Source organism: Pinus tabuliformis, chromosome X (genome assembly GCF_031772625.1).
Source record: "Pinus tabuliformis cultivar Carrire ecotype Pingquan chromosome X, CPIR1, whole genome shotgun sequence".
Classification (NCBI taxonomy): domain Eukaryota; kingdom Viridiplantae; phylum Streptophyta; class Pinopsida; order Pinales; family Pinaceae; genus Pinus; species Pinus tabuliformis.
The window spans coordinates 1,348,195,954-1,348,206,370 of record NC_142308.1 but is presented as its reverse complement, the minus strand read 5'-3'; positions in this window follow the sequence as shown (position 1 = coordinate 1,348,206,370).

Sequence of the window (10,417 nt, the reverse complement as noted above, 5' to 3'; positions counted from 1 at the left end):
AGAGAGAACGAGAACAAGAGCTCCACCCAAAACTTTCCAAAAGATAAAACTAATAAAACACTATGAACTATTTCTCTAATGAATTTTTATCATTGATGACTCTATTTTGTTCATTTCCCTTCTTTTTCCTTCTAATTTCCCCTACATACAAATTTGTGTCTCTTTATCTCCCTATTCTCCAATTTCCTTTATTTTCATAATTAAATTCCAATTAATTCCTCTTTTGCTTTGCCAATTCCTTTTCCAATTTCCATAACCATTATTAAACCACAAGTGTTGCCCACTATAATATTTTTCCCACTATTCATCTTGGAATATGTGTCCCATGACCTTTGTCTTACATTATTTACATGGAAAATCAACCAGGGTCTTTACATTTTTTTTGTAGGAATAAGTGATGTCGTGCTTTAGTAACGATGGAAGTAATGCCCAATACCTCTCTACACCAAGAGAGATTCACAAAATTTATAGAATTTGTTAATAAATTTGCAATATTATCTTATGTGTCTACCTTCTCTAGAAGCACATTTATGTTTTCCACTATCTCTCTAACGAAACAGTACTGTACATCAAAGTACTTCTTTTTTCAATGATAATTTGAGTTCTTTGTAAGGAATTTCTTGCTATGCCTATCATAGCATATCCTTACAACTCACTAACCAAACTTATTCTTTGAATACAATTGTTGCAACTAGATCACTTCCTTCCTTGCTTGGTGGTCTCCATATATTTAACTTCCATCGTTGATAGTTCCATGAATGGCTATTTCTTACTCATCTAGTGGATAGCTTCATTGAACAATTTTAACTTGTACATTCTAGTAAAGCTTCTCATGTTTAGATCACCATCCCATTTTCCATCCACAAAACCATTTACAAATTATTCCTTTTTAGTTCCAAGAACCCCTCAGTAACGCATCACTTGATTAGTTGTGGCATGCAAGTACTTGAATAGTCTCTTAATAACTATCCAATTCTCTTTTCTAGATGTTGACATGTATCTACTCAATACTTCCATTGCATGAGAAATGTTTAATTGAGTGTATAAAATTACATTAATCATACTACCAATATAATTAAGCAACATGTGTCATGTCCTTTATTTCATGTCGTGTCTTTGGACAATGTTCAATGATTAGTCTTGTGCCTATCGAAATTGGTACCTTGACCAATTTTCACCTTTACATGTTGAAAATTTTATGACTATTTGAATATACTCCCTTTGATTGACTATATTGTTCTAACTAACCAGTCTTTATTAATCTCCATTCCCAAAATGAATTTGCAACATTGATATCCTTCATGTCAAACCTGGATAATAATTGCATCTTCACCTCCTTGATTGTACCCATGTTGTTTTTTACTAGCAACATGACATCGACACACATCACCACATACATGAAACACCTCCCTTCTGATCTGGCATATACATAGTGAACAACATTTCTTATCACAAATTCCAATCCATAGATTTATGAGTCGAACTTATTCTACCTTATCCTGGGAAATTGCTTCAAACCTAGTAAAGGCACCTCCTCAACTTGTAGACCAAGTTCTCTTGGCCCTATATTACAAATTCTTCAAGTTGTATCATGTAGACTTATTCTTCTAGGTCTTCATGTAGAAATGTTATATTCACATCCATTAACACTATCTTAAGATCAAATTATGTATTCAAAGACATTAGTACTCTAATGGAATTTAATTTTTCAATAGGAGATAAAATATCATTGAATTTGATTCCCTCATCTTGGGAATAACCTTTCACTACTAGTTGAGACTTGTACTTCTCAACCTGACTTTTTGAATTCGATTTCTTCTTGAACACCCACTTGAAACTAATAGGTTTCCTTCCATAGGTATATTTAACAAATCCCATGTCTCATTCTTATGCAAATATTCCATTTCTTTGTCCATGGACTTCTTCCAAAGTTCCAAAGTTTACATTTTTCTAATTCAACTACCACCTTGACCGACTTGAAATCATCATCAATTGTAAGTAACATAAAAGAAAAATAGAAATCATGTAGAAAATACCTTTCATCTTATTTCCTTACTTTACCAAACCTCCTTAAGACTAAAGTTTGTTGTTCACCTTTCCAGTTTGATTTAGTTAGCTCATTTGAATAAAGTTCTTCATTCTTTAATATATGAATTTTGTGGTGCCTCCTCCTTTGGAGCTTGTTCAGTCCTAGGAACACACCTAAATTTCCTCAATATCACATCTTGAATATAAATTTTCTTCCTTATCACCGAATCCCATAACTTGTATCCTTTCATTCCATCTTCTAACCAATGAAAATACACTTGATTTCTTGTTGCCCATCTTGATCCTCTTCCCCTTGGGAACATAGAAAAAATCCTCATAGCCAAATACCTTAATATGTGTGAGTAATGGATTTTTACTAAACAATACTTCATGTTAATTTTTTTCAACCACGATAGATTAAGGAGCTCCATTTAATAGATATTTAGTAGTATTAACTGCTTCTTCCATTGATTCTTTTGCCAATCCCACACCATTGGGCATACTACTTGAATTTTGTATCAATGTATTATTTATTCTTTCAACAAATCCATTCTATTGAGGTTTGTAGATAGTAGCGATTTATCATGCTATATTATGTTTCCGATAGAAAATTTCAAACCTTTTACCATAAAAGTCACCTCCATCATTTGTTCTCGATACCTTGATATCCATATTTTTTTGGTTTTCCAGAAGAGATTTAAACTATGTGAACTTACCAAAAACCTTTTATTTCTCACTCATGAAATATTACCATGTCATTTGAGAGAAATCATTTGTCAAGGAAACATAATACACAAATCCTACTAGTGACGAAACTAGTGTAGGCCTAAACACATCACTATATATTAGTTATAGAATCCCCATTTCCCTTGTAGAACTAGATGGGAACCTTGCATGATTTTGTTTCTGATAGACATAATGTTTACCAATAAAATTCCAAAGAGAAATCAGGAAATATTTCAACCATACCTTTGATTTTCATAACATGAATATTGTTTTCCCCAATGTGACCCATCCTTTGTTGCCACAACATGACCTTAACAACCAGATAAGAGGTTGTCTCATCAACTCTAGGAATGATTATATTACTATATCCACTTGGGTCAACATTCCCTAATATCTTGTATTGGGTTCCAAACTAAACTTGTCTCATGAATACCACCGATCCTTAACCATATTTAAAAAAATTATCTCAAATATAGTGTGAACACCTACATCACCCATTCTAGTAACATATATCAAATTTCTTATTAAACCCAAAATATGAAGAATACCTAACACTTTTTTACTCCTCCCATCTTTGAGCACCAATGAAAGTTGAAATTTTGATTATCTTGGTTATCAAGTTATCCCCCAAGCAAACATCAACTCCTTCATATTAATAGAATTGTTCCCTTTGAGATTTCATTTGATGGGATGACCTTGAGTCTATCAATCATGCACAATATCTTGGCTATGTACTAGTCAAATCTAAGTACATGTCCCCTCAATTGAGTAAGTCCTCCTTTCAATCAATTATTTCCTATGAGATCATTTTCTCTACACAACAACCTTCAACTTACAATCTCTTTTGTAATTCCAAGCTTTAATACATTTTCAACATCTTCTTTTTGACTAAACCATGGATTTAGTTCTTCTCTTCAACCTAAATCTCCCTTTAGAGAATTTACCTTAATTAGCTTTATTGACTAGTTGACTCTCACCGATAAGACATATTTGGTTGGTTCTTCCATTTTATTCCTCCTCATTTCCTTTGGTAATAGAGATGCAACTGCATCATCGACCATCAATGCAGTCATTATTACCAATTATATTCAATGATGGATAAGTTATATCATTAATATGGAAAAGAACACAAATAAACTAATAAATTTCTCCTTGGTGATTTTGATATCCACAAACGATAGTTGACTTATCATAGTATTAAATGTGTTTATGTGCTTTATGACTGAGTCACCCTCCTTCATCCTTATAAGATATAATTTTTCAACAAAACAACATGTATATCAAGTATTTCAACTAGTACAAGTTCCCGAACTTTTCCCATAGTATCATTATAATGTCTTCCCTTGAGACATTCAACAATACCAAACCTACAATATAAACCTGAATCAAATTCCTTGATTTTCTTTTAATTTTCACCCAATCCTTTGTCAACATGCAATTAGAAGGCGTTCCAGGAGACATAACAATCAATATTCTCCACCCACAATGAGATGTTCCATTTTAAGCTTCAATAGATCAAAGTTCTATCCATTAAAATTCTCAATATTAATTCTTGTACTAATATCCATACTTCTTTAATAGACTTAAACATTGCTTTAAATATCCCACTAGAACCATGTTTATTCCACATCTATTAAATATTCTTGATGTAGTCCTAGGACATTCACTCACTTAACTGTTTTCACATTCCAAGGAGGATATTATGAACATACATATGGGGTGGCAATGGGATCACCCCTATCGCCAATTGTTGCCAACTTATACATGGAGTACTTTGAAAAGAAAGCCCTTGAATCATACCCTTTGAGGCCAACGTGGTGGAAAAGTTTCGTTGATGATACCAACCTAAATGGACCCACGGTAGGGAAGAGCTTGATAATTTTTTCATGCATCTGAACTCTATCTCTCTCGATATAAAATTTACTATGAAGATAGAAGAAAAAATAGTATCCCATTCTTAGACGTACTTATCATTAGAAAAATGGACGGCTCTTTAGGACATAATTTTTTTAGGAAATCCACTCATACATAAAGCTACCTCCACGTTGAATCCTACCATCATCGGTCCCAAAAATTTGGTGTGCTTAACACTCTTTTACATTAGGGCCTTTCGAATTTTTGACTCTGAACATCTTAAGAAAGATAAGGAACATTTATCTTCAGTATTTAAGAGTATAGGCTACAAAGAAAAAGAAATGAAGAAAGCCATAGAGAGAGCAGAAAGGAGGGTGTTATCTCAGATACCTAGGGCCCAAGACCTAAACCAAGGTGGTAGAGTTTTCCTACCATATATTCATGAGGTGACATATAATATTTCCAAAACCGTAGGAAAGAAAGACATAGTCATGCAGTTCTCAACACTCGGAACAATTAAACAAGGTATGAAGTCTGTCAAGGATGACATTGATAGACAACACCTCAAAGGGGTTTATAAAATTGATTGTTCCTGTGGCAAAAGTTACATTGGTGAAATAGGTCATTCTTTACATAAAATACTGAAAGAACATGGAGCTAATATTAAGAAGGAAATATCTCGTACTTCAGCCCTTGCAGAGCATTCCTCGAAAACAAAACATCAATTTTATTTGAAAAGAGCCTCAATAATCGCAAGGGAAGAACAATACCAAAGAAGGAAGATTAGTGAGGGCCTTGAGATTATAAAACATCCAAAAAATTTCAATAGGGACAACGGTATTGAGATCAGTAGAAGTTGGCTTCCCTTAATTAGAGAGTTAGAACCACCAAATCATCCTAGGTAATCAAGTAGTTGTTTTTCCTCTCCTACCTCTATAAATGTCTAATCTTATAACCATATAATTATAATTATATTATTAATACACCAGAATAAAATTAAAATAGATATGACTATTACGTTTTTATAATAATCATTATCATTTAACCATCACTACAAAAAATTCGCTGCTGCTGCTGTGCGCGCGTGCGCCTGAGCCTGCCATCGAACCCGCCTGCTACTGCTCGATCGATCAGCCTCATGGATCCTCCGGATCCGCCTGGTGGGGATCCGGAACTGCAACAAGCTTTCTCCAAACTGATTAAATCTCTACCACAGCAAAGACCAAGGCCAACTGCAACCAAGTTTGTGAAGAAACTAGATGTTTTACAGGAAGTACATTTGCCTCCGACTATCCCTCGCATGGCAGCCATATCCTTAGCAGAGAAAGGCTTAATCGGGCAATTTACAGGACTATGGCCCTCGCCCAAAACAGTGCAAAGGTGGGTTGAACGAAACTGGGCAGACAAGACCCAAGGGAAAATATCCATCAGATTTTGTGGCAGAGGATATTTTACCTTTCATTTTGAAACTAAGGAAGACAAGGACCTAATCTTCAGAAACGGGCCTTACTTCATGGATTCCAGGGGTCTCTATCTCAACAAATGGACCCCGGATTTTGATCCAGAGCTAGACATACTAAGCACAGTTCCAGTCTGGGTCAGGCTGCCCCATCTCCCTCTTCACTGCTGGGGCGATGATTAGGTCAAAGCAATAGGAAACGCGGTCGGAAAATACATAGATCGCAGCAAACCCAAGGACAACATGCAGGCCTGTGCGCAGATCTGTGTTGAAGTTGATCTGGGACGCGGACTACCGGAAGCAATCAAACTGAAAGTAGACGAGTGGTGCCATATTCAGCAGCTGGACTACGAACAGATACCCTTCAAATGCAAGGTATGTCACGAATATGGACATTTTGCAAATAGATGCACTAAAATCATAAATGTAGGATCAGAAGAGCAAGAAGGGCAATGGGAAACTGTTAAAAGAAAAAAATCATCTCCACCACTGAACCCTTCGGAACCTGAAGCCCCTGGGCCTTCCCTCCAGCACCCCATCCAACCTCATTCATCCCTCCAGCACCCTTCTTCGTCCTCTCAGCAGCCCCCTCCTCATCACCCCTCCTCACCCCCCCGACCTTCAGATCCTTCCATCCCTCCTTCTTCTAATCCCTTTGCGGCCCTCTCTGAGGAAGAAACTGAGCAGGATCCTTCCCCATCTGATCCTCATCCTCATCCCTCTCCCCCTCATATCTCTCAGCCCTCCCCTGACACTCCCTCCACTAGGATCAACAGAAGCTCATCAAAGGATCATGGAGCACCCAGCGATATTCCCAAAAAACACGGACCTGGCAGAAAATCGGCTAAACAGCATAGAGAAGAAAGTGCACAGAAGGACATTGCCATGGGATCTCAGACTCCTATAGAATCCTTCATCCTTGGACATTCGGATAAGGAAAACAACAACAAAGGCAAAGAGAGGCGAGCACCTCTCCACGCTACCGGTAAATCATGATGAAAATGCTATCCTGGAACAGTAGGGGATTAGGGCACCCCTCCAAGATAGCAGCCCTTAAGGAATTAATCCAAAGTGAAAAACCTGAAATCATCCTTATTCAAGAGACAAAGCAAGATCAATCCGAAATCAACAGAATCATCAATCAGCAAAAGCATTACAGTGGTTGTGCCAGTGAAGCAAGAGGAGCCTCGGGTGGCATCCTAACAATGTGGGACAATAGCAAATGGAGCTGCAACTTTGCCAAAATACATCAGAACTGGATCAGTGTTAATCTAGAAAGCAAGGAAAATGGAACGACTGTAAAAATATACAATATCTATTCACCGAATCAATACAAGGAAAAAGAAGTGTGCTGGAACACTTTGGAAACAAATATAGAAGAAGACCAAGACAACAATCTCATTCTTGCAGGGGATTTAAATCTGGTTTTGCATGCCAATGAGAAAAGAGGGGGAAACTTCAGCCCAGACCCATTCAGAAACCGACTTGAGCATATTATGCAGGAGCAAGATTTGGTTGATATAAAGCCCAAGAACCGCAGGTACACCTGGAGCAATAGGCGTCTAGGAGCAGGCAATATCATGGAGAGGCTTGACCGGTTCCTCATTAATATCGCATATCTGTCCTCCTTCGTTACCGGCCAGTCAAACATCCTCAACATCTCCGCCTCGGATCATTATCCAATAACGCTCACCTTGCACAGTCATTGCCAGCTTGGACCTCTTCCTTTCAGATATTGTTCCCTCTGGAATCAAATTCCTGCAGCTAGAGACGCGGTGTGGCAGGCCTGGACCCAGCACGTGGAAGGCTCCCCGACATATATCTGGGAAACAAAGTTGAAGCAGACTAAACAGGCTCTTAAAACCTGGGCAAAGACGAATTACCAGGAGCCCGAGTTGATTAAAAAAGACATCAAGAAAAATCTTGAGGAAGTACAGCAAAATATTGAAGCTGAAGGACTCTCCCAGCAAGCTAAAGAAAATGAGATAAGACTGTATTCCCAGCTGAGACAAACAATAAGGGACGAAGAGACCAAATGGAGGTTAAAGTCAAGACAGTTATGGCTACACGAGGGAGACAAAAATACATCTTATTTCCATAAGCAGGCGACAGTTAGAAAGGCCAGGAACACTGTGAGCACAATTAGAGATAGTGAAGGGATCAGCTACGACACCCAGGACACCATAAAAGAAGCAGCCACCATTCATTTTAAAAATCTCCTGACAGAGGACAAAAGTGAGGAGGACTACTCAAGCTTACTTCAATACATGACTAAAGAAGTCACCCAAGAAACGAATAGCAGGCTCACGCAAGAAGTAGAAGAAGAAGAAGTTCAAAAAGCAATCTGGAGTCTTCACCCAGACAAAGCTCCAGGACCTGATGGGTTTCCAATTAGTTTTTACAGGGAGTACTGGCAGCTGATCAAAAAAGATCTCCTAAAGATGATATGTTGGGTTCTTCGGAAAGGCAAACTGGGGGGATACACCAACTCAACCCATCTAGCCTTAATTCCAAAAGAAAACAGGCCCTCTACCTTCTCAAGATTTCGACCCATATCCTTATGCAATTCAGCATACAAAATAATTACAAAAATTCTGTCAACTAGGCTCAAGCCTCATCTCTCCTCTTTGATCTCAGAAAACCAAGGAGGCTTTCTGCCCAATAGACACATCTCTGATTCCATTCTTCTCGTGCAAGAGGCCATCCATTCAAGCATAAGCCGAAAGGAGAAAGGATTTGTCCTAAAGCTAGATCTTGCCAATGCCTTCGATAGGGTTAGACACTCCTTTCTGTTTGCAGTGCTTCATAAAATGGGATTTAACTCCTCCTTCATTAATATGATCAAAGCCTGCATTTCGAATCCTTGGATCTCCCCTCTGATCAATGGTAGACCTTGTGCTGCTTTCCAATCCTCGAGAGGCCTTAGACAAGGCTGCCCCCTGTCCCCTTACTTATTTATCCTCATGGCTGAGTCTCTTAGCAAAGCCTTGGATTACAACCGAAGAGTTGGTCTAATTACTGGCATCAAATTTGAGCAAGGTACAAAGAACATCAATCACTCCCAATTTGCAGATGATACCCTCTTGATGGGAGGAGCGTCCGTCACCATTGCAAGGCGCTTCAAAAAGATCCTAGATCAATTCATGGATTATTCAGGAGGGAAAGTTAATCAGGTAAAAAGTTGCATCTATGGATGGAACGCAACAAATCACACCATCCACAGCATTGCAAATACTCTAGGAGTCTCATACAAGCTAAACTGGAGCCACTTCACATACCTAGGGATGCCGGTGAGTACGGGACCTCTGAAGGCCGATACATGGAATGAAATCCTTGACAAAATAAAGAGGAAAATCCAACAATGGGGCTCTATGTGGCTGAACCCAGCAGGACGCCTTGTACTTCTAAAATCTGGTCTGGCCTCTCTGCCCATTTATCGCTTCTCTTTGTACCAAGCTCCAATGGCCTTCCATCAAAAAATGGAAAGAGCTCTTAGACACTTTCTCTGGCAAGGAGGGAAAACGGAGAAAAAAAAGTTCAATTTGGTTAGCTGGAAGAATGTCATTCAGCCTCAAGAGAAAGGAGGGCTTGGAATAAGATCTCCAAAACTGCTGAACTTAGCCCTTGGAGCTAAAATAATTTGGAGACTGATTTCAGGGGCCTCAGCATGGTGGAAGACGGTCCTAGAGGCCAAGTATCTAAACAGCACAAGACATCAACTCTTGGACACCAACATCCCCAATAGAGACAGCACAAAAATCTGGAAACTCTGCAAGAAAGTCATACCTTTTATGTCCCAAAACATATCAAAGGTCCCAGGAGGGGGGAGCAGCATTAATTTTTCCACTGACAGAATATTAGGACAGCACCCTATGGGATCAAACATTGAGGCAACTCCGGCCATAAGTTGGCTTAATGACAGAGGCATATGGTGCTTAGCTCAAATAATGCATTGGGGAACTCATTCTCAAGCTTGGGTAGGTTGGAAACTTCCGGACTACCCTAGAGAGCTAGAAATAAGCGTCGTAGTTTTAAAGAACCTTCTGCACAGTAAAGCTCCGACCCAAAGAGGCAAGCAAGATGGCTATCGCTGGGACCCCACGGGAACTCAATATACAGCCAAGGCAGGGTATCAACACCTTTGCGACAGTGCCTTTCCACAGGTCATATGGAGTCAATGGAAATTGGTTTGGAGAGCTGAAGCCCCCCCTAAAGTAAAATTCTTCTTCTGGCTCCTCCTGAAAGGGAAGATTCTAACAGCAGAAAACTTTAAAAAAAGGGGCATTATGGGCCCATCCAGGTGCCCAAACTGCTGTCAAGCAGAAGAAACAATACAACATCTGTTCATAG